The 26359-nt window shown below is 40.4% G+C and overlaps 1 long non-coding RNA gene across 1 annotated transcript; it reads right to left on the bottom strand.

The window, feature by feature from the left end:
• Positions 1–23148: 23148 nt before the first annotated feature.
• On the bottom strand, positions 23149–24301 carry LOC114827589 (uncharacterized). The gene is made up of 2 exons (XR_003776694.2): positions 24109–24301; positions 23149–23600 (listed from the first exon to the last, which is right to left on the bottom strand). It is a non-coding gene; the product is annotated as an uncharacterized lncRNA (long non-coding RNA).
• Positions 24302–26359: the final 2058 nt, after the last annotated feature.

The raw sequence follows: 26359 nt of genomic DNA on the forward strand, positions 1-26359 counted from the left end.
ACATTTTCATCAATTTCATCAAAATTTTGTTAAAATAAGTTATGTTGGAATAACCATTTATAAAATTAGGGTCCCTCAACTCATCCAAGTGTGTAATTATGGTCCTTTTCGTCAACTACATAAAAAAATTTGTCAAAACGAGTTATGTTGGAAGGATCATTGCTACAATTGAGTTAAAGTTAAGGTACTATTTCTCCAATTGAATTAAAGTTGATGGACCAATGGTAATGGATTTGTAGTTGAGGGACCATAGCTACAATTTACTCATAATAAAATGTGAGAAAAATACAATGTATATCTAACATCACCACATATACTTACTGCTATTGGTGCAATAAACTGTGGCAAAATCAAACCATGCTATCACCTGTAAACCAATTTGTGTTTAATATTCAAAAGAGAAAACCAACTATCATTTTACAGTTGACTATATGCATATAGTGTCAATTGCCAAATCCTCGATGATAGTCAAGAAAACAATATTTCTTATATATTTTTTTCCACTTGTTTAACTAAATTTTAGGTGTAACGCGAACATCATTATATGATATTATTGTTGTTTCATTTAAATTATGTAACATATGATTTTTTTAATATATTGTGTAAATAAGACATATTAGTTCTCTTGTTCATCCATCTTATAACTCAAAATGCTAACATCATCTGACAGTGTTCTCTTGTGTTATCTGTAATATATATATATATATATATATATATATATATTTGAATAAACGATATTATTTATACTAAAGGAAATTGGTGGGTTTAGACTCATAATGTGCTAGCAGTAATATGGTTCAAATTCATTTTTAGTAAGAATCGAATCTAAGATCTTTCACTTACAAGTAAAAATGAATAAGTAGCCAATGTATTTTGTTTAGCCAAATGCAATTTCAAACCAATCCATTCTGACCCTACGCTTATGGCCGCCTAACCGTACTGATCTAATTTAGATACCAGATGTCCCACGACACGCCATTATATCATATTGCGAAGTCAAATATGAAAACCCTCCATTTCAAGAAACCGTGCACGGAAACTACCCTCAAGCCCTCACAAAACCCTAATATCTTCCCACAACGAAATGGCATAAGGGTCATTCCGCATATATTACCTGCCCCGCATGCCCTACCCAGTTGTCTGTGTATATAAAGTCTTTGCTTCCTAGCGACATTGTATACCACACATAAATCGCAATACATATCTAAGGAACAAGCAAGAGATCGTCTAGCAAGTTACGGTAAAAAAATGGAAGGTTTGATTCCATTTCTTCTTCATGCAATCAAGAAGCAAAGGCCTCAGCACAAGTTCAGATCGTTTTCTGTTTCTGAGAGCAACTCCAACCGTAGCTACCATCTTCTGCTGAGCGGCCAGGATTCATTGGAGGGCTCGTCTCACCGCCGGACACGGTCGGAATTCCAGCCTCCCACCCTCAATAAGCAAGAAGGCGGTGTTTCCGCTGTTGCTCCTTCGGTGCTCGTTGGATCGAAGATGGGGTCGTATCCTTACCAAGGCTCTAATGTGGGCATGGCTAGAAGGAAGTGATTGATATGTTCATCCCAAATATTTCATTGATTTTTTTTCTTTCTTTGGTTTGGGGTTTCTTTTGTGTTTTAAAGTAGGAACAAAGTGTTCAATGGTGCAGCTTCAATCATAGTGTTTTAAAGCAGTTCAGTTCCATGTAAAAGTTCAATATGTTAATAAAATTAGCATATGATGTTATTTTGATAATGTTGGCGAAACTGAAATTTAGTATTTATTGAGATTAACTTGTACAGTTTGGAAGAGTCGGGATTTGAAATTTTATCTCACATAAGATTTAAAACCATGTTCATCAGAATGATTATGTTCCCTTCACTGGGACGTTGTGAACTCGGGTTTTAACTATGATCGCTTTGATTCGGGTTGTACTCGGAGCTATGTCTTGCGATTTTCTTCTCTTACTAAAAAGAAAAAGAAAACCCTGCCCGGAAAAAAGCACTGGATAAGAACCATGCCCAAGAAAGAGCACTAGATAATAGCCATGCCCAAGCAAGCAAAGTGGTTTTGTCCATTTAGTAAATAAAAATATTGAATTGTGATTGGGCTATCATCTATGATAGCTTTGTGTCGTAATTAGATTACCTTTGATTTAGGCTAAGGGTTCGTTTGTTGGTCGGACCAGGATTGCCTTCCCTCCATTTTTCATCCTCTTTCTTCCCCTCCTACTTTCTCAGCCGTTCATTCCAACTCACTTACGTTCTTTAAAGCCCAATTTTCTGTCTTTACCACCACCACCACCAAGGCTCAGCCTAAGACAGAGCTCGAGCCCAGACCCCTCAGGGTTAGAAGAGTCCTCAGAAGACATGGCAAAATTCTCCTCCTTGGACAGCGGTGACTTGGTTAACGACACACTTGCAGAACCTCCACTATCCACTGAAAAATACAAAAGAAAAGCTTCCTCCTTTCCACCTCAAATCCAACCAAAAAGCTCATAGGATCACAACTCAGATGGCGACTTTTATAAAATTTGTAGCCGGAGTGATTACATAAAAGGGAGGATGATATGATTTTTACCACCTGCAAAAGTAGGGATAAAAATATTAAAATACTTGCAAGAGAACAAAGTAGTTGTAGTAAGAATGCTCATGTAAGGTTGTTCCCACAGGGATTGAATAAATAATTTCTATTTAAACTAATTCTTAGTTAACTATTAAAACAAGGAAAAGATTGATTTTGTGACCTAAAATATTAAAAAGATTAAAGAAACCGGCAAAGTAAGAAAAACTTAAGAAAATAGTTTTGAATATAAATTTAAACACTAGGGTCTACCGTCACCTTAACAATCCTATACAATTTTACCAACTACTTATGAATTATGTTGATGCACAAAATCAGTGAGGACTTTGGTATAACAGAAAGTGTTAAGTTTGGGACCTTCGCTAGATTGCTACGGTCACTAGTGTGGATAAGTATGTAAATGGATAGAGACATGGAAGCAAACACAAGATGTATGTGGTTCACCCAAATTGGCTACGTCCACGGAGTAGAGGAGGTCTCATTAATTGTGAAGGGTTTACACAAGTACATAGGTTCAAGCTCTCATTTTGTGAGTACTAGTGAATGATTTAGTACAAATGATATTAGGCAATATTGTGGGAGAATGATCTCCTTTTATAGAAGAGAGTTTCTAGCTTTGTTCTAACATTGACACGTGTCGTGTTGTGATTGGTTTCTGATGTTGACATGTGTCGCGCTATGATTGGCTTTTGATGTCGACACGTGTCGCGCTGTGATTGGCCTCCTGGTTGAAGGGAAACTCTTCTGGGTCCTTGACGTTATAACGTTGACCGGTGCTCGATAGTTTCGGGATTGGTCAAGTATGGTACAAACAATGCTCCCCTAAGTTCTCGAGTGAGGGAAGCTCATTGGTTGGGGACTTGCAAGATCCAAGCCGCTGAGTAATTACAAAACTTCTAAGTACCAAAATGTGGTATCGTTTCACTTGCCTTATCTATCTCATAAGTAGATGTGGCATCTTCTCTGGAAGTACTTTTCCTCCATCCAGGGGTGGTATCTTTAACTGATGGAGATGCACAAGGTAATGTATCAATTTCACTTGAAGCTTACTTATAGTTTCGGGCTTGGTCAAGCGCGATACAAACCCTATAGTAGGAGTCCCCTAAGTCTCTAAACAAGGAGATCTGTCAAAAGAGGTGACAAACAAAGTAACCAATTAGAGTTCCAAGCAGTCAGTGTTAGATCGAAAGTTTAATCTCGTGTTCCGGCTGATTGTTCTCCTTCTCCTTGGTCTGTAGACATCAACAAGGACAAAGCAAAGGACATGGAGAAGAGATGATATTAGATATTTTTTCTTTTGAAAAAGTAACTTTCCACATGCTTATTCTTGAACTGGGCTGAAGGGTTTTCTGGTTTCCTCCAGAGTATAATACCGACTCAAGAATTTAAAGGTCAAAACAAGTCCATCAAATCAAAAGTGCGTTCGACCTTGATGATATGGGATACTTTTGCTATTGACAAAGTAATAAATGAATCGGCACGTGTTCTGTTACGTTTGTTTCCACATGCTTCCTTCTATCCTTCTCATTTGCCCTATTTGTTCCTCAGGCAGATGTGGTATCTTTTCTAGAAGCATAAGATGTTGAAGATGAGTACTCGAGAGCAATGCCAAGTAAGTAATGAGGCAAGGAGTTACAGGCAGTCAGTTCCTGACTAGAAGCTTGATTCCAAGTGCTGACTGATTGCTCTCTTTCTCCTTGTCTTGCAAGTAAGAACAAGGGCAAAGGAAAAGACAAGGAAAAAGCATGATATGGTATACTCTTACTTTTAACCCTGATGATATGAGATATTCTTGCTCTGGTGTGGCTTTTTTGCAGAGGTATTATCAAGGGGAAAAGAAGTTGAGTATTTTTAGAGACTGCTTAGAGCACCTTCTCGGATGTGAAGAAAAGTTGAGCATTTTTTTTATTTGCAGGTCAACCTGGCTGTGGAGGATGAAGGTCGACATATATAAGAATTGTCCCAACAACGAGTAGTAACGCTGTTCCTTTACCCTTCTCGGTCATAGCAATGTAGTGGGAGCTGCAAGATTCATGTGTTTTAACTTTGTCGGAGCACTTTGAAAAAGTGGTATGTGGTATCTGGAAAGCTGATGTTGCGTGTGAAGATTGCAGATAAGCTTTATCCAAGGAAATCTGGTTCTTGAAGTTCGGAGAACGGTGCCCATTCGGTTTTCGAACAAGCAATCCTGTCAGGGATCTGGTTCTCGAGATTCAAAGAACGGTGCCTCTTCGATTTTTGAGAAAGCAATCCTATTGGGAGTCTGACTTTCAAGATTCGGAGAACGGTGCCTCTTCGATTTTTGAGAAATCAATTCTGTTGGGAGTCTGACTTTCGAGATTTGAAGAGAGGTGCCTCTTCGATTTTTGAGCAAGTAATCCTATTGGGAGTCTGGCTCTCAAGATTCGGGTAAAGGTTGGGCATTTTTGCCAGTCTGCCTTGCCATGGAGCACGAAGGTGGACACACATAGGGACTTTCCAGTTATCAAGTAATGGTGTTGTTCATTTACCCTTGTGGGTAATGGTAGGGTAGCTGGACCTTCAAAATTTATGTGTCTAAACTTTGTCAGAGATCTTTGGCAAAGTTATATGTGGTACCTGAGGAGCTGATGTTGCATATGGAGATTGTCGACATATTTTACTCAGGAAAATCCGTTTCTCGAAGTTCGGGGAGTGGTGCCTCTTCAATTTTTGAACCAACAGCCCTGTTGCCCTTTCTTTTATAGGGGCGCCAATTGTGTGCAAGAAATACGTTCAGATAGTTATTACTTGTAGGAAATTTCTCTTTATTTTTATACTTCAGAGATTTATTGGACCTCATTTCTCCTTCATCATTTCTGAAAATGTATGGGCCATCCGACCGTCATTTTGACTTGAACTTTGGTGAAGAGGCGGCCATACCTCCTCAAGACAACATATGGCGCCCATCCTTCTTATCCCCTACTGGTCATCTTACCATTGGGGACTCTGTAATGAAGAATGATATGATTGCTGCGGTGGTGGCTAGGAACATTCTCACTCCCAAATATAACATACTACTTTCCAAACGGTCTGATGAGTTGGCTGTTAAGGATTCTCTGGCTCTCAGTGTTCAGTGTGCAGGTTCTGTGTCTAATATGGCCCAACGCCTATTTGCTCGAACCAGCCAAGTTGAATCATTGGTGGCTGAAGTGATAATTCTCAAACAAAAGATCAGAGGGCTCAAGCATAAGAATAAACAGTTGCACAGGCTCGCACATAACTATGCTACAAACATGAAGAGGAAACTTGACCAGCTGCAGGAATCTGATGGTCAGATTTTACTTGATCATCAGAGGTTTATGGGTTTGTTCCAAAGGCATTTATTGCCTTCGTCTTCTAGGGCTGTACCGCGTAATGAAGCTCCAAATGATCAACCTCTGGTGCCTCCTCCTTCTGGGGTTCTGCCTAGTACTGAGGCTCCGAATGATCACCCTCCGGTGCCTTCTTTTTCTAAGGCTATGCCGACTGCTGAGACTTTTCCTGAGCAACCTTTGTGTAAGTTCCCTCTTGTTTGTTTATTTTGATTCATGTATATGTAGGTTCCCTCGGGTTCGAGACTTGGGAGCAGCCTCTCCATAAATGGGGGTAAGGCTAGCCGAAATTCACCTCTCCCAGACCCTGCGTAAAGCGGGAGCCTTGTGCACTGGGTACGACCTTTTTTTTTTAAGCTTGTATGTTGAAGCTTTGTGAGTGAAGCATGTAGGTTGAGGTAGTGCTCCTTTAATTTTTCGAGTGATGAAAACTTCTCGGTTGGAGACTTGAAAAATCCAAGTCACTGAGTAGTCGTGAGACTTCCGCGTATCAAGGTGCATTAGTATATGGTAGGAGTCCCCCAAGTCTCCAGTCGAGGGAGTTGACGAATGAGGTGTTATGCTAGTAGCCAAGTTTCCAAAGTAACAAAACTTTCGAATTTTCGAATTACCAAATTTTTTTTTTTTTAATTTTGGAATTTACGGATTTTCGAATTACCGAATTTTGAAGCTTTGTTGGTGAAGCTTTGAGGTTGAAGCTTTGTTGGGTACCATGAATTGATTTTGCTTCACACTATATTGATCAAGAGTGTGTGAAGCTTTTGTAGGTAAAGCTTTTGTGTTGAAGCTTTGTAGGTGAAGCTTTTGTAGGTGAAGCTTTTGTGTTGAAGCTTTTGTAGGTGAAGCTTTTGGGTTGAGGCTTTGTAGGTGAGGCTTTTATAGGTGAAGCTTTTGTAGGTGAAGCTTTGGAGTTGAAGCTTTTGTAGGTGAAGCTTTGGAGTTGAAGCTTTGTAGGTGAGGCTTTTGTAGGTAAAGCTTTTGTGTTGAAGCTTTGTAGGTGAAGCTTTGGAGTTGAAGCTTTTGTAGGTGAAGCTTTGGAGTTGAAGCTCTGTAGGTGAAGCTTTTGTGTTGAAGCTCTGTAGGTGAAGCTTCCGAGTTGAAGCTTTGTAGGTGAAGCTTTTGTGTTGAAGCTCTGTAGCTTTGGAGTTGAAGCTTTATAGGTGAAGTTTTGGTGTTGAATCTTTGTAGGTGAAGCTTTATAGGTGAAGCTTTTGTGTTGAAACTTTGTAGGTGAAGCTTTGGTGTTGAAGCTTTTGTAGATGAAGCTTTGGAGTTGAAGCTTTTGTAGGTGAAGCTTTGGAGGTGAAGCTTTGTAGGTGAAGCTTTTGTGTTCAACCTTTATAGATGAAGCTTTGGAGTTAAAGCTTTCGTAGGTGAAGCTTTGGAGTTGAAGCTTTGTAGGTGAAGCTTTGATGTTAAAGCTTTGTTGGGTACCATGAATTGATTTTACTTCACACTATCTTGATCAAGAGTGTGTAAAGCTTTTGAGAATTGTAGTTATCCTCCATTGATGAAGCTTTTGTTGGCATCATAAATTGGTTTTGGTTCACACTGTCTTGATCAAGAGTGTGTGAAACTTTTGAGAATTGTGGTTAAACTCCTTTGATGAAGTTTTTGTTGGCACCATAAATTGGTTTTGCTTCACACTATCTTAATCAAGAGTGTGTGAAGCTTTTGAGAATTGTAGTTGCCCTCCATTGATGAAGCTTTTGTTGGCACCATAAATTGGTTTTGCTTTAAAATGTCTTGATCAGAAGTGAGTGAAGCTTTTGAGAATTGTGGCTGAACTCCTTTGATGAAGCTCTTGTTGGCACCATAAATTGGTTTTGCTTATCAAGAGTGTGTGAAGCTTTTGAAAATTATGGTTGAACTCTTTTGATGAAGCTCTTGTTGGCATCATAAATTGGTTTTGTTTCACACTGTCTTGATCAAGAGTGTGTGAAGCTTTTGAGAATTGTGGTTGAACTCCTTTGATGAAGCTCTTATTGGCACCATAAATTGGTTTTACTTCACACTAACTTGATCAAGAGTGTGTGAAGATTTTGAGAATTTGTAGTTGTCCTCCATTGATGAAGCTTTGTTGAATTTCCCAATTTCCATTTTTTTATTTTGATTTTTTTTTTTTTTTTTTTTGTTGAGAAAACTGGAAATTTGAAATTGTAGGGTAGACAACATATACAAACCACACCTTGTAGCAGCCGAAGGTTTGGATGAGCCATATAAATTGAATTTGCTTCGAACAGTCTTGATGAAGAGTGTGTGAAGCTTTCTACCAGTTGTAGTGTTTGCATTGTTACATAGGCGAAATGTCTAAAGCAGATGCAAGAGGGTTGAATAGCTTGATCTTCGTATACCATGCACTGAAGTTGTTGTTGGTTTGCAATAAGACTTTGTTGGTGACTATAACTCTTGTTGGGCATAAGTGCTCCCCTAGTTGAGTTGTAAAGCTTGAGGGTTTTTAATTATTTGGGAATTCTAAGAGTTCACATGTACAAGTTATACCACTCGTCTTCTAGTTAGTGGAATGAATGGTGAGTTGCTTTCATCACATGGTTGGTGGTACGAAAGTGAGTTCCTTCATCACATTTCATCACCTGGTTGGTGGCACGAAGATCAATTCCTTCTTCACCTAGTTGGTGATAAAAGTGGCAAGTTGCCAAATAATATTAAGGTATAGGTTGTACATTTCATCACCTGGTTGGTGGCACAAATGTGAGTTCCTTCTTCACCTGGTTGGTGATAACAGTGGCAAGTTGCCAAATAATATTAGAGTACGGGTTGTACATTTAATCACCTGGTTGGTGGCACGAAGGTAAGTTCCTTCATCACCTAGTTGGTGAGAACAAGGGCAAGGTGCCGAGGCACATTGTAGCAAGTGTCGAATGACACAAAGTATGTTGAACCCTTTTGAAGCACAGTTGGCTTATGTATGAATGTGTTAGAATGTATGATTGAACAAATATACTGTGAAGCTATTCATTTATTTGTATAGTCTTGTTGACATATACTTAGACTTTGTTTCATGTTGGAAGCATTCATGTTGAAACTTTGAACTCGAGTGTTTCATTGCTAGGAATGTAAGAGGATTGAAACTGAGTTGTCTAAATCATCTCTTTATTGAATTCATGCCAAATGGTGTTCGTTACATAGGATGCTGAACGGCTGAAGCTTAACACTTGTACAATGTAAGTTTACTTGTAATAGTACTTCAAGTGATCAACGTTCCATGGATGGCTAAGGGTTTTGCAATTGGAGCTTTTAAGCTTGTAGGAGCCAGGGTGACTGATGCCAACAACTTCAAATGGTCCATCCCAGTTTGGACAAAGTGTTCCTTCACTTGGGACTCTGTCGCAGAGTAATCTTTTCTTTAATACCCAGTCCCCCACTTTGAAAGAACGAGGTTTTACCCTTGAGTCATAGTAGTTGGAGATGCGCTACTTGTAGGCGACATTCCTCAAGTGAGCATGGATGTCTTTTGAAGGTATCGGTTCCTTCATGTCGAATATTGTTTGGATCTTCTCGGGATTAGCTTCAATGTCTCGTTGGCTAATCATAAAGCCTAAGAATTTTCCAGAGCCTACGCCGAAGGCACATTTGTTGGAGTTCAACCTCATTCGATACCTCTTTAGAATGGTGAAAGTTTCAAATAGGTCGGTGATGTGCTGGTTAGCATGTTTGCTCTTAACTAGCATATCATCAACGTAAACTTCCATGTTTTTCCCAATCTGTTCAGCGAACATTGAATTGACTAGTATCTGATAAGTCGCCCCTGCATTCTTTAGGCCGAAGGGCATGACTTTATAGCAATATAGTCCCCTATCAGTAGTAAAGGCTATGTGTTCTTGGTCCGAAGGGTTCATGAGGATTTGGTTGTATCCTGAGTAAGTACCCATGAAGCTCAGGAGTTTATACCTTGTTGTAGAGTCTATAAGTCTGTCAATGAGAGGAAGAGGAAAGCTATCCTTCAGGCATCCTTTTTTTAGGTCGGTGTAGTCGACACACATTCTCCACAAGACCTTTTGGAGCAGGAGACTTTCTTTGGTCTGATTTTTCTTAACAAGGTTCACATTTGCTACCCATGTTGGGTAATTGACTTCGCGGAATAAGCTTATGCCTTTGAGTTTTTCGACTTCTGCCTTCATTGCCTTATATCGCTCAGCGTCATAAGATTTTCGTTTCTGTCTCACTAGCTTGGTCTTAGGGTCAATACTTAAGCAATGACAGATGATATCGGGAGAGATGCCTGGCATGTCTTTGTATAACCAGGCAAAGACTTCAATGTTCTCTTGCAAAAAAAAATATCAATGTCAACCAAATGGGTGGTGACAAGGTGGGGCCAATCTTCACCATGCGATCCAGATAATCTTTTGAGATAGAGACCTTCTCCAACTCTTCAGCGGGTTGTGCTTGCTAAGTGAAAGAGTCACCTCGAGGATCGTCGAGTTGACTGTTGCCACCGTGAATATCCAAGTTGGCTTCGTCCAGGCTGGTCTTTATGACTTAGTCATGTATAGATTGGGCATAGGCAGGTGATGTTGCTTGACCGAAGTGTTATAACATGATTGTGCACTAAGTTGATCTCCTCTGATGTAACCATTGCCATAGGGGGTTGGAAATTTCATCAACAACATATGTGTGGATACCATGGCCTTGAGATCATTGATGCTTGTGCGTCTAAAGATGACATTGTATGTCGTTGGGCAATCAACCACCAGGAAGTTAGTTGTAATGGTAACTGTGTAAGGGCCTGTACCAATGGTGAAAGGTAAGTGTATACTCCCTAAAGGTTGCACGATATCACCGGAGAAGCTTATCAGAGGAGAAATCGAGCGATCGAGCAAGTGTTCAGCTACATTAAATGCCCTGAAAGCTTCAGCAAACATGATATTGACCGAAGCCCCCATGTCTACCAGGATTCGTCGTACTTCAAAGTTGGCTATGTGAGCTTACACGATCAGTAGGTCATTATGAGGGTAGATGATACCTCTTTCTTCCTCAGGGTAGAAACATATTGGATCCCAATTATGCTTTTGATACTTGCCTCCCCTGATGTCTTCCACGTGAAACACTTAGTGGCCAGGCCTTAAAGCTCGTTCACTATTTTTCAAGGCCCTGTTGGAAGATTTAGATATGGGTGTGCCGCCACTTATGGAATATATCACATTCACCTGGCGTTGGTTACAGTTACCTCTTAGAGGGTGAAGGAGGAATTGATCAATTTTTCCTTCACGTGCCAAAGCTTCAATATGATCACGAAGGGTGATACACTTATCGCCGTCATGGCCATTATGCTCATGGTAGCAACAAAACGTGCCCGTGTTCTTTATAGGTTTGTAATCTGGGTGCCTCGGCTTTGGCTTCGGTATCAGGTGTGCTATGCTGGGGTAAATGGCTACGCATGTGGCATTCAAAGATGTGTATGCCTCATACCTTGGGGTAGGGCCTGTCTTGACACATGTTTAACCTACTGTGTTGACTGTCTGGGATCAGGGATTATCATGGTGATACCCTTGGTTATCGATGTAGTGTTCCTTACTCCTTTTACTAAAATGAGACTGCTGAGGATGGAAATCTTTCCTTTTGCCCTGAGATTGATATGTCTGTTGACTTGGCAAAGTATTAAGTAAGGTAAGGGGAGGCACCGCTACCGTTTGGAAGGTTGAAGTCTTCTTATTTGGGTAGGCCTGGCTTCCACTCCCCACTTGTTAATAGGGGATGGTTGTTAGGGGTTTCTTTTGGTATGTCCTTGCCTCGGCAAAGGCATGGTTATAAGCCTGCGCCATTACCTCAGAGTAAGTCTTCCAAGTGTTAGCATTGATCATGTACTTAAAGAAACAGTCACGTAGGCCTACCATGAAGGCTTTGAGGGCAGTCTTGTTGTCTACCTCTGCACAACTGGAATACCCATGGCTAAAGCAGCCAGCATACATATGTAATGACTCGTCTGGCTTTTGGCGAATAGTGTACAAGTTATCCGCAGAGCGTAAGCGATCGGTCTGGAAAATGTGTTGAGAAATAAACAGTTCCCTCAATTCCTCAAATGAGTCTACCGTCTTAGGTAGAATACGGCAATACGAGTTTAGAGCTCCGCCAAAGAATGTGAAGGGGAAAGAAAACATTGATCTTCGTTTGTGTGCATCCAGTATGCCATGGTGGACTCAAAGAGGTTAAGGTGTTTAATAGGGTCCTCATTTCTAGTATAGAGTTGCAAGCCAAGCTTCTGCTTTGTCTTTGCTTGAAATGAGGTGTCGAGGATTCTCCTTGTAAGAGGGCCAGGCCTAGGTTGGTTCCAATCAAGTATCTCAGCTTGTCGTTCAGCCTTCAACTTGTTTACTTCCTTAAGGAGTTGTATGACAAGAGGGTCCTGAATGGAGTCATGTACCACTTGAGCTTTCTTTCATAAATCTCCATCTCTTCTTGGAAATAGGAAAGTTTGATCAAGAGCATGTGATTTTTCCCTGGACTCGCCATACTGACTTCCAAGGTATGTTTGTCGGAACATCTCTGAGTCCCCTATACCTTAGTGTTTCTCTAAGACTTGTTGCCCCTTCCCCAAATTGGTAGCTGGCATGGGACATGGCAGGGGATCGAGTCTTTCAAAGACCCTTGGGTCATTGATCTTCGAGCTTATATGGATGAGATTATCTCGACGTTGCTTTAGGAAGTCTCGACAATCGCGAAAGACAGCTTTCGATCATTCCACTCCTTCTGTAAGAAAGTGTCTTCCTCCACTCCTCCTGCTTCGGTTCGAAGCAACTGGGTTAAGAGAAGTCTCATGTTGATCGCCATTTCGATGAGTAGCTTGCTTCTCAACAAGAATACCCATGTCAAGGGCAAATGGCCCTCCATGTTGGGGGGGCACCCAGTTGATGGTTGACTTCCACATGGGTGATGAGCTCGTGTGTTTTAGTATATCTAGCCTCGTGGAGCATCTCGAAGACCTTCTTATACTGCTCTTGAAGGATTTCATTCATCATCGCTATCTTGTTGTTCTCAGCCTCAGCTCTTCAACTTTAGCCTGAAGAGAAAACTTCTTTTGTTCCTTCTTTCGTTGCTTCGCACCAGGTGCGAAAAGGGTATCATTCTGCGTGTTGTGGCTTCCTTCGCTCCCCATGTTGAAGAGGGATGCCTGGTCAAAAGAGAGTGTACGAATGGTGGAAACCAGCTTAACAAGGTTGAAAAGAGTAGGAATAAGTGTGATTCCCACAAACGGCGCCAAATGTTAATGCACAAAATCAGTGAGGGTTGGTACAACAGAAAGTGTTAAGTTTGTGACTTTCACTAGATTGCTCCGGTCACTAGTGTGGATAAGTATGTAAATGGATAAAGACAGGGAAGCAAACACAAGATGTATGTGGTTCACCCAGATTGGCTACGTCCATGGAGTAGAGGAGTTCTCATTAATTGTGAAGGTTTTACACAAGTACATAGGTTCAAGCTCTCATTTTGTGAGTACTAGTGAATGATTTAGTACAAATGACATTAGGCAATATTGTGGGAGAATGATCTCCTTTTATAGAAGAGAGTTTCTAGCTTTGTTCTAACATTGACACATGTCGTGTTGTGATTGGTTTCTGATGTTGACACGTGTCGCGCTATGATTGGCTTCTGATGTCGACACGTGTCGCGCTGTGATTGGCCTCCTGGTTGGAGGGAAACTTTTCTGGATCCTTGACGGTATAACGTTGACCAGTGCTCGATAGTTTCAGGATTGATCAAGTATGGTACAAACAAATTACACATGCAACTTTGAAGGTTAGGTTTTCTTAATGCATATTAATTCTCCTCGTGATATTCAAGTAAAAACATATATCTAACATGCAATTCGTCTGTGATATTCAAATATGAACATGCAAGACTCATTAAGTTTTGTGAAAACCTTTTGAAAAACCATGCAAACCTTAAGAGCGTGATATTTGCCTTAAGTGAAATTACAATTATTAACCACAAGAAGCAATACTTAATCCTCAGGTGACATTCCGACCGATTTGCATTCGACTACTTATTTAAACATCATAATGGTAGCTAAATATTAAGACATAGAGACAACTTAAACATAGTGATTAATAATCTAAAGTAGGGGTGGGCAAACGAGTACAGGAACCGCGGGTCAGGTCTGGATGGGTACACGCCAGTTCTTAATATTTTAGAAAACAAACGGGGCAGGCCTTTTTCATTTACGGGGCGGGCCGGGTCAAGATACTTAGAAAAACGGGTACCCGGACCGACCTGTTTCAAATTATAATAAACGGCTGAGATTGAATGATAACCTATCATTCAATCTCAACCATTAGTTTCTACCTAGGTCTACCCGAGTCCAAGCCAAGTTCCAGAATCATCACTCTCTCAAGTCTCAGCCGCCTCTCTAATCTCTATCCCTCTCTCTCGCTCCTCTCTTTCCCTCTCTCTCGCTCATCTTTTTCCCTCTCGCTCCATCTTTTTCCCTTTCGACTCCGTCACAGTGTCACTGGAATGGAGGCCCCGATTGCCTCGTACGGAGACTCGTCGTCGGACTCAGACTCCGAGTCGCCAGCTTCACCTCCATCACCACCTCCGGAGCTCAACAACCCTCAAGAATATACCCCTGCGCTGCCTGTAGTACAAATAACGTTGTCAAGTGTTTCCCGTTCCTCCTTCACTTCACTCTCTCGAATCGTCGGCCCGAGTTCAAATTGAATTGAAACCGAAAGTTCGGATCTTTATCGCTAAATGGGTACGGTCACTATCCACCAGCTTGATCTTTTATTTATTTTTTTTCTTGATCGGAGCTTTTTATTTGTTTATTTTTTGGTTTTTTGTTTTAATTTTTTATGTTTTGGGGTGGTTTCAGCGGCGATGAATCCGTTTTAGAAGATACTGACGGCGCTAAAGAAGCCGAACGATGGCGAATTCGGCAAATACTACAGCTTGCCAGCTCTCAACGATCCCAGAATCGGTTTGTTTGTTTCTCTGATTGGTTTTACTGTATTTTTTGTTTGGTTGCCGAGAAAGTGTGGGAAATAAGTAGAAAGTTTGAATCTTTGCGGTTTATGTTTGTGGAAAGTAGTTGCTTTTGGCTTACTGCAGGGAAACAGTGTTAATTTTGTTTATTTCACTTGAAAGTGTGAAAATTTATGGTGAAATTTACTATGGTATTGGTGTTATACGTTGCAGAGAACCTGCCATTCTCGATTAAGATCCTTCTCAAATCCGCTATTCGTAACTGTGATGAGTTTCAAGTAGATGTTGCAAGATCAGAAAATGCATTGCAGACAAATATGGAACTTGAGTACTAGCGAAAGAAAGAATGGTTTGGTTTTCTGAAATAGGGATCAAATGCATTCCCTAACATGCAGATCGGCACCATTCCAAAACCCAAAAAAAAGAAAAAAGTAATCGAACCCGTGGACCCTTCCTGAAACAGGTCGGGTTAGGTCCTGTTCCTAAAATCAAAATCCTTCTACCCGACCCGTTACATATTAAAACGGGTAAGGCCAGGTTCCTCCAAATTTAGGCCCGGCCCGGCCCGTGCCCAGCTCTAATCTAAAGTATGCACGCATAATATTATAAGCAATTGAATAAAGACTACATATTCATGCTAAGGCTTATGGCCTGGCCCTAGCAAAAGAAAGTTAGTTACGAATAATCATAAAACAAAATGAATTTTTATTGAAATAGAAAATTGAGAGAAACACCTTGTAAATAAACTTGAATCATCAAAAGCTCTCTACGTCAAGTTCTCCAAAATAGTGCATTGTGAACCCTAATGTCTAAATAGCCTAATTTATACTACTAGAGAATAAAATCCTTTCTAGAAAAGGTCTTCTAAAAACTAGGAAACATAATAGAATAAGATATCTAGGAAATGCATTTCTAATCAATAATGAGAAATTTGACCAGCCACAAAACAGTCATGTTTCTGGACCTTTAGGGCACCAAAACAGGCCCAAAACAACTTGACTTAAAACTTGAGATGTCCTCAACATTATCTCCAAAAGACCTTGAACCCCAGAGACAACATCTTCGACACCGAAAAACCCAAATAAGCCCAAAACATCACTTTTATAGCAATGCGCATTGGTCCTTTATTTCATCACCATAAATTATCTGCCTGGTAGAAAAATCTGAAACTTTGGCATTATCAAGTTGAGAGAATCAGAACACCCTCCAATTAGAATAGAATAACTCCAAAATTCATCCGTTTGATCATTTTTTGCTCAATGGGAAGTCGAATGTCCAACATTGAGAATAATATAATAAAGTAACAAAATTCTCACAAAATAATCAATAAATTAATACTAAGATTAGAGTAAAATGTATAGTATAATATCGACTCATCAAGAGACAAGGCAGCAATAGGAGGGCGGGAAAGGCACTGAAAGAGGCAGGAAAATTGAGCTTAATGAAATGTGAATATTGTTGGTGACGTGACAGAAGTTGAAGCTTTAAATTAACGTGGCATAGAATGAACGGCTAAGAAAGTAAGAGGGGATGAAAACGGATTATAAAAGAAGGGCTTTTCCTTAAAGTTTTGGGCCCCGTAACCTATTTGATAGAGCTCTTAAAATCTATTTTTGACAAAATCCGTTGGCCCAAAAATTTGAGTTTGAGCACTAATTAATACCTTACAATATGGTATTAACGATGTACTAACATGATATTAACAAAGAGACTATATGTATAGAAAAAATTTACAAACTAAATAATATGTCACCAGTAGGAATGAACACGTTTATCAACACTTAAGTAATAATCCAAACATCAACTTTCATGTTATTTAGTTTATAAAATTTAATCTCCCTGACATTACTCAATTTTAAATCTTTATCAAAAATTCGCAGATGTTTTTATTTGAATGGTTATGATAAAATTAACTCGAAATCACACCCGCCCAATAAAACTATCCCAAACAAAGTAACTTACCGAGTTTCTAATTTTGCCAATGCCCCTGAAGGAAGCCTAACAATAAGGTCCTGCAAAGTTATTTAGGACTTTATAGTATACCTATATGCAGCCTCAACTGAGAGACTTATTGCAGTTAGAAAGTTGAATTTTCCCAATACGCTCTAAACTAAGTGAAAAGTTTTGTCGGGGCCACACTCCCAAGATACTGTTGTGATGGTTTCAGAGAGCCAAACTCTGTTGAGCAAAAACTGTACAAGAACTGTAAACAAATAATTCACTTCACATAATTTTACTCTCGTTCATTTTTTTGAAGAGAGGTTTTATTAATTTGAGTTAGACCCATTCTAGATTATGCGCTATTGGTTTAGCCACAGAGATCTAAGTGAAGTTCAAATATGCAAAGTTTAAGGTCAACTGATTCAATGAGGCGTTGAATCAAACACTCGAGAAACTCATAATTCAAAGATGAAACGATACAGATTAATCAAATGTTTTCGATAAGAATAGATTAGTATGGAATGATTCAATCTCTCACAGTTTTCACTTTTCATGGTATATGTAAAGAAGTAACAAGTAAAAAAAGTAAACAAAGGTGGAGATGTTGATGAAAGGGAAGGCTAATTGGCCTTTCAGTCAGTCTCCTGGTTCATGAGAACCTCAATACAAGCTTTGGACCTTTGGTGAAGAATTTTCACAGGAACTGAAAAGGAAACATGATTCCAAATCTAGCTTAAAAGCAGACACAGTGCACAAGTCAATTACTTTCTAACACGGAAAATGTTACAAGAATATTAAACGAGTTCTAACACTAATGACTTAGATAATGGAAACCAATATATATGTAAAACCCTTAGATCTGCTGGGGATATTTTGAATAAACTAGAACCATTTTCATACCAGATAGCCACATCAGTTTACTCCCAGGGACCGAATCTCGCATTGAAATATCTAAGCCTAGCATCGTAAGGTATAAGATCATGGGTCTCCCTGCGAATTGCAGATTAGTTTCGGGCTTGGATGCAAAAGAAGTATCCATAGAGTCGTAAGCAATGCTTATTAATTTAACAGGAGCTCAAAAAAGCTGTAGGCAAACTTGGCATTTAATCCTGAGTTATGAATGCACCACCAAATTGGGGAAAATATGATTTCAGGTTTTGTTCTGTTCTTGTTTTTGGGTTAGGAACAAAAACTTGGAAACAAGACACAACACATCGGGGAATCCGTAGTTGATCAACCGTAAAAATAAAAAATAAAAACCAACAACAACAACAACAACAAAGCCTTTTCCCACTAAGTGGGGTCGGCTATATGAATCCTAGAACGCCATTGCGCTCGGTTTTGTGTCATGTCCTCCGTTAGATCCAAGTACTCAAGTCTTTTCCTAGGGTCTCTTCCAAAGTTTTCCTAGGTCTTCCTCTACCCCTTCGGCCCTGAACCTCTATCCCGTAGTCACATTTTCGAACCAGAGCGTCAATAGGCCTTCTTTGCACATGTCCAAACCACCGGAACCGATTTTCTCTCATATTTCCTTCAATTTTGGCTACTCCTACTTTACCTCGGATATCCTCATTCCCAATCTTATCCTTTCTCGTGTGCCCATACATCCCACGAAGCATCCTCATCTCCGCTACACCCATTTTGTGTACGTGTTGATGCTTCACCGCCCAACATTCTGTGCCATACAACATCGCTGGCCTTATTGTCGTCCGATAAAATTTTCCCTTGAGCTTCAGTGGCCTACGACGGTCACACAACACGCCGGATGCACTCTTACACTTCATCCATCCAGCTTGTATTCTATGGTTGAGATCTCCATCTAATTCTCCGTTCTCTTGCAAGATAGATCCTAGGTAGCGAAAACGGTCACTTTTTGTGATCTTCGCTAGATTGCTCCGGTCATTAGTGTGGATAAGTATATAAATGGAAGGAGATAGGAAAGCAAACACAAGATGTACGTGGTTCACCCAGATTGGCTACGCCCACGGAATAGAGAAGTTCTCATTAATTGTGAAGGGTTTACACAAGTACATAGGTTCAAGCTCTCCTTTAGTGAGTACAAGTGAATGATTTAGTACAAATGACATTAGGAAATATTGTGGGAGAATGATCTCGTAACCACGAAACTTCTAAGTACCGGAGTGTGGTATCGTCTTGACTTGCCTTATCTGTCTCAAAGGTAGATGTGGCATCTTCTCTGGAAGTACTCTTCCTCCATCCAAGGGTGGTATCTGTAACTGGTGGAGATGCACAAGGTAATGTATCAATTTCACTTGAAGCTTACTTGTAGTTTCAGGCTTGGTCAAGCGCGATACAAACCATGTAGTAGGAGTCCCCCAAGTCGCCGAGCTAGGGGATCTGCTGAAAGAGGTGACAGACAAGGTAAGCAATCAGAGCTCTAGCTGATTGTTCACATTCTCCCTATCTTGCAGGCAGCATGAAGGTTAAAGAGAAGAAAAATGAGAAGAGATGATATGGGATACTTTTGCTTTTGAAGAAGTAACTTTCCACAGGCTTATTCTTGAACTGGGCTGGAGGGTTTTCTGGTTTCTTCCAGAGTATAAGGCCGACTGAAGAATTTGAGGGTCAAAACAAGTCCATCAAATCTAGAGTACGTTCGACCCTGCTGATATGGGATACTTTTACTTTTGACAGAGTAGTGGATGTATCGGCACGTGTGCTGTTACGCTTGTCTCCACATGCTTCCTTGTATCCTTCTCACTTGCCCTATCTGTTCCTCAGGCAGATGCGGTATCTTCCCTGGCTGGAAGCTTGATTCTAAGTGCTGACTGATTGCTCTCTTTCTCCTTGTCTTGCAGGTAAGAACAAGGCCAAAGGAAAAGACAGGGAAAAAGCGTGATATGGGATACTCTTGCTTTTAACCCTGATGATATGAGATATTCTTGCTCTAGTATAGCTTGTTTACAGAGGTGTTATCGGGGGAAAATAAAGCTGAATATTTCGAAAGGCTTCGTTGGGAGTGCCCTCTCAGATAAGAGGAAGGGTTGAGCATTTTTGCAGGTCTGCCTGTCCGTTGGGGATGGAGGTCGACATATATAGGAGTCTCCCTAACATCAAGTAATAATGTTATTCCTTTACCCTGCTTGGTCATAGCACGGTAGTGGGAGCTGCCAGCTTCACATGTTTTAACTTTGTCAGAGCACTTTGAAAAAGTGGTCTGTGGTATCTGGAAAGCTGATGTTGCGTGTGAAGATTACAGACAAGCTTTATCCAAGGAGATCCAGCTCTTGAAGTTGGGAAAGTGGTGCCTCTTCGGTTTTCGAACAAGCAATCTTGTCGGGGATCTGGCTCTCGAGATTCGGAGAACGATGCCTCTTCGATTTTTGAGAAAGCAATCCTGTTGGGGGTCTGGCTCTCGAGATTCGGAGAGCGGTGTCTCTTCGATTTTTAAGAAAGTAATCATGTTGGGAGTCTGGCTCTCGAGATTCGGAGGGCGGTGCCTCTTCGATTTTGGAGCAAGCAATCTTGTTGGGAGTGTTTTCTCAAATGTGAGTAAAGGTTGGGCATGTTTGCTAGTCTACCTTGCCACGAAGCCCAGAGGTTGACACACAGGGCCTTTCCAGTTACCCAGCAGTGGTACTGTTCCTTTACCCTCTCTTCGATTTTTGAGAAAGTAATCATGTTGGGAGTCTGGCTCTCAAGATTTGGGGGGCGGTGCCTCTTCGATTTTGGGCAAGCAATCTTGTTGGGAGTTTTCTCGAATGTGAGTAAAGGTTGGGCATGTTTGCTAGTCTACCTTGCCACGAAGCACAGAGGTTGACACACAGGGACTTTCCAATTATCCAGCAGTGGTACTGTTCCTTTACCCTCTCTTCGATTTTTGAGAAAGTAATCATGTTGGGAGTCTAGCTCTCAAGATTCGGAGGGCGGTGCCTCTTCGATTTTGGAGCAAGCAATCTTGTTGGGAGTGTTTGCTCGAATGTGAGTAAAGGTTGGGCATGTTTGCTAGTCTACCTTGCCACGAAACACAGAGGTTGACACACCGGGACTTTCCAATTATCCAGCAGTGGTACTGTTCCTTTACCCTTGTGGGTAATAATATGGTAGCTAGACCTTCAAAATTTATGTGTCTAAACTTTGTTAGTGTTGTTTCTTTGCTATTCTTTTACCCTTCTTGGTCAGAGCGATGTAGTGGGAGCTGCAAGCTTCACGTGTCTCAACTTTGTCAGAGAACTTTGGCAAAGTTATCTGTGGTACCCATGAGTTACTGTTGCGTGTGGGAAGTGGGTGATTGAACAGTACGATTCATGTGCTTTCTACTTCGCCAGAAATCTTCAACAGAATGCCCATAATTTCCGCAAAACTGAGTGTGCGTGTGACAGGTGCTGACAAGGTTGGAAAGGTAGGTGCCTCTTCGATTTCTGAGATCGGCCCTCGTGGTCTCTGAGCAGCCCAGCTTTTGAGAAAGCAAGCCTCTTTGATTTCTGAGATCGGCCTTCGTGGTCTTTAAGCAGCCTAGCCTTTGAGAAAGCAAACGCCTCTTCGATTTCTGAGATCGACCCTCGTGGTCTCTGAGCAGCCCAGCTTTTGAGAAAGCAAACTCCTCTTCGATTTCTGAGCAAACGCCTCTTCGATTTCTGAAGCTTCGTCGAGTGCAGATTTTTATAGGGGCTGACATTAAGTTCCAAAGCACACTTGAATATCCACCAGTAGAAGCTCCATTCTTGCATTTCTAAGATCTTGATTTGTCCGACCTCTTCTCTCTTCAACACCTTGGAAAATGTCTGGCCCCTCTGACCGTCGTTTTGACTTGAACCTTGTTGAAGAGGCAGCCCTGCCTTCTCCAGACAACATATGGCGCCCATCCTTCGTCTCCCCTACTGGTCCTCTTACCGTTGGGGATTCCGTGATGAAGAATGATATGACCGCTGCGGTAGTGGCCAGGAACCTTCTCACTCCCAAAGATAACAGACTACTTTCCAAACGGTCTGATGAGTTGGCTATTAAGGATTCTCTGGCTCTCAGTGTTCAGTGTGCAGGTTCTGTGTCTAATATGGCCCAACGCCTATTTGCTCGAACCCGCCAAGTTGAATCATTGGCGGCTGAAGTGATGAGTCTCAAACAGGAGATTAGAGGGCTCAAGCATGAGAATAAACAGTTGCACCGGCTCGCACATGACTATGCTACAAACATGAAGAGGAAGCTTGACCAGATGAAGGAATCTGATGGTCAGGTTTTACTTGATCATCAGAGATTTGTGGGTTTGTTCTAAAGGCATTTATTGCCTTCGTCTTCTGGGGCTGTACCGTGTAATGAAGCTCCAAATGATCAACCTCTGATGCCTCCTCCTTCTAGGGTTCTGTCCAGTACTGAGGCTCCGAATGATCCCCCTCCGGTGCCTTCTCTTTCTGGGGCTCTACCGACTACTGAGACTTCTCCTAAGCAACCTTTGTGAATGCTCCCTCTTGTTTGTTTATTTTGACTCAAGTATATGTACATATTTGTAACTTATCAGGGATATCAATAAATAAGATTTCCTTCATTTCAACGTATTGTGTTAAATACACCAAAGCCTTCTTCGCTAAGTTCTTTGAATTTTCTTTTGTTGAAGCTTGTATGTTGAAGCTTTATGAGTGGAGCATGTAGGTTGAGGTAGTGTTCCCTTAATTTCCCGAGTGAGGAAAACTTCTCGGTTGGAGACTTGGAAAATCCAAGTCAATGAGTGGGATCGACTATATGAATCTTAGAACGCCATTGTGTTCTGTCCTGTGTCATGTCCTCCGTTAGATCCAAGTACTCTAAGTCTTTTCTTAGGGTCTCTTCCAAAGTTTTCCTAGGTCTTCCTCTACCCCTTCGGCCCAGAATCTATGTCCCATAGTCGCATCTTCTAATCGGAGCGTCAGTAGGCCTTTTTTGCACATGTCCAAACCACCGTAACCGATTTTCTCTCATCTTTCCTTCAATTTCGGCTACTCCTACTTTACCCCGGATATCCTCATTCCTAATCTTATCCTTTCTCGTGTGCCCACACATCCAACGAAACATCCTCATCTCCGCTAACTAGCTAAAATATTTCCACAAGTAAACAAAATTATCAATTATAAACATATGAAAAGTCTCCAAAATCTAAAGTCTTTGAACTGAACACTATTTCTAGAACTAAATACTACTATTACTTTTAGAATTGAACACTGACTATTTCTAGAATTGAGCAATAGCACTAACTATTTCCAAAACGTAACATTGACTATTTTTAAAACTCAAAATTGATTGTTTCTAGAATTGAACACTGATTAGTTTTAGTACTGAACACTGATTATTTCTAGAATTGAACATTGGCTATTTTTTGAACTAAACACTAGTACCATATTATTTCGTAAACTGAACATTGATTATTTCTAGAACTGAACACAGATACTATCACTATTTTTGAAATTGAACAATAATACTATCATTGTTTCTTAAATTGAACACTAGTACTATCACTATTTTTTAAATGAATACATACTATTTCTTAACTGAACACTAGTACTATTACTATTTTTTAAACTGAACACAGGTACTATTACTGTGCCTTGAACTTGTTTATCTCAGAGCTTGTAACATGAAAACCGACCAACGCATCCACACGCCACTTTCACCCTTGTAAGATGAAAACACGAGGAATATTAGCCTTATGCAACAACATTACAATGAGTAAAGTGGATTGTCAGCATAACAGGCACAAAGTTGTCCACAGTAACGGAACAAGCTTATGTTCCAAAGGGGACTGAAAGCATCCAGGAACTTGAATAAAGCACCTAGCCTCGCTGGAATGGCAAACTCGCAAAGGATCTCATTTTCGAAACAGGATGATCGACCTCCCACCTGAAGCATATAACCGGAAACTTATGGGATCAAAATCTTAACTGTGAACCATTTTGGGGAAGCAAATAAAGGAAACAAAATATGGACTTGTCATTTCTTAAATCTCATGTTACATATATGTTTAGAAGCATATATCACACCATTTCATGGCACCCGAGTTGATAGATAGAAGAAAGAAAAAACAACGGTTTGTTGGGGTATTAATTAGGTTAAAACAGAAGTTCGAACATGACAGAGTGAACCAACAAGCCTCAACATGTCATTACACATCAATTTTTGTTACTGTTTCTGCATCGATTCCCCGTACTCAGACAAATACGCATTTTTTGTTCTACTACCGAATAGCCCTAATTAACACCCAGAGCCCCCAAATCTCCATAAAAAAGATCAGTAACTTCAAATGAGTAATTGATTAACAACAAAGCAGAACAAGAATGACTGATTTGAAATTAGAGAAGAAAAAGGGAACCGGAAAATTGAATAGGAATATCGAATTGGGAGATTTAACTGCAATCAGGAGATGATCGAGGGAGCTCTTGATCGACTGGAACTGAGCAAGATAGTTCGCCATGTTCGACCTCGATCTTCGCCAGACGTATGCAATTGTTCATGATCCATATAGAGAGACAAAGAGACCTATACATACATGTATAGAGAGCTGAGCGAGATGGAGGTTGTAATTATGTGGGTTTGCTCTCACTGTGTAATGGAAGAATTGGAAACTCATTAATTGGGCATTTTTTTGTTTTTTACTGTTTTGATGTTGGATTTCTTCTATCCATTAAATAAAGTTATTAAAATACTTTTGATTTAAGGTTTAAAGTTTGAAATCCTTTTCTTTTCTTTTTTTTTTTTGAAAAAGGTAAAGTCAATTACCAATAAAGAGCTTACATAAACACAGGCCCAGAAACATATAAAACACAAGACAAAAGATGGGCCTCCAAAACAACAACCACAAAAGCCCAACCCGTGGGTTAAGCCGACAACAGAAAACACAGAACAAACCCTAGCTGCCAAGTTCTCTTGCCGCCGCCGAAGCACTTCCCGACGACCACAAACCAGCCTCCTTGCAACCGCCAGAGAAGAAACCAAACCAAGCCCCAAACACAAACGGAGAAGTTGTCCTGGTCCTCAATTAAACCCCACAAGGAACCAATTTGCCACCACCAAGGGAAGAAACCCGAGAAGGAAACCAGTGAGACCACTGGCAACAGTGTCGAGATCAACACACAAGTGGAAGGTGGTGGTGTGAACACCCGAGCCAGAGCTCTACGCACCTTCCGATAAAGCAGTGAACAACGGTTGAACAAAGTAGTGGTAGATCGGATCATAGGTGGAATCGAGAGAGGGCTAAGCCAAGTGGGAGGGGAAGACGAAGAAGCAAGTGGACGCATGGAGGGGGAAAGACAGTGGATGGAAGGATAAAAAGGAAATAAAAAAAAAAGGTTTGCCGATTGGGGCCTAGCATAGCTAAAATTGGGGCACAAGGACCGGGAAACAGAGAAACAGCAGGAGGAAGGGCAGGTGAGAAGGGAAAGGGGCTGCCACCAACCTTGGCCAAAGCTAAGGTCGGCGGCTAAACGAGGTGCCGGAGTGGGAACCACTCAAACGAAGTTGAGAAAACCTCTCACATGGAGAGAAGGGCTCTCACCAAACGGGAGAGAATTAGATGCTTCACAAAAATACAATTTTGAAATCCTTTTCTTTGGTTTTTCTTTCTTCATATGTGTTGATGCATTTTTGGTTCATCATGCATGGCATAACAAAGTGACCTGTAAAAATGCAATTTAAAATTCGTTGGTGGTGTATAGTAGGCCTGGCAAATTGGTCGTGTCTATCGTGTTCGTGTCGTTTTCGTATAACACCTGTTATCTTAATGGGTCGTGTCATGTCACACCTGTTATCTTAACGGGTCCTTAACAGGTCAGGTAACTTTATCCACCCGACCCGTTATGACCCGTTAAGAAAAATATATATTTTTCTTAAATTTGCACATACCACACATTACCACATAAATATTACTTCAAAACATTAAAACAGATTTTTCATTTAAGTACTACATCTACACTCGAAAATAAGAGCCTAATAAAAAACAAGTTTGACGGTTGGATCGTTAAAATTAGTTTCATAGAATTCGTATCCCATTAAAACAATAGATTCACTAACACTTAGAGTTTATTTATACTTTCATTAAGTATAACATAAGATTTTGTGATATCCACTTGTGTAAATATTTTAAATTTGTATTCGTATAGGGTCAAGGAGTGTAATTGTAAAAAATCATCAAAATCAGAGTTAAAATAACCGTTAAATCGTGATTTTTTGTTTTATAACCGTCGAAAAGCTTTGTCTCATTACTTGATCTCTGAATGTTTGTTTGTTGTGATTTTTGGCGTATGCGATCTCAAAGCATATACAAACAAGTTTGACGGTTGGATCGTTAAAATTAGTTTCATTGAATTCGTATCCCATCAAAACGATAGATTCACTAACACTTAGAGTTTATTTATACTTTCATTAAGTATAACATAAGATTTTGTGGTATCCACTTGTGTAAATAATTTAAATTGACGATCAAATTCATTCATTGTATTCGTATAGGGTCAAGGAATGTAGTTGTAAAAAATCATCAAAATCGGAATTAAAATAACCGTTAAATCATGATTTTTTGTTTTATAACCGTCAAAAAGTTTTGTCTCATTACTTGATCTCTTAATGTTTGTTTTTTGTGATTTTTGGCTTATGCGATCTCGAAGCAT

Source organism: Malus domestica, chromosome 10 (genome assembly GCF_042453785.1).
Source record: "Malus domestica chromosome 10, GDT2T_hap1".
Classification (NCBI taxonomy): Eukaryota; Viridiplantae; Streptophyta; class Magnoliopsida; order Rosales; family Rosaceae; genus Malus; species Malus domestica.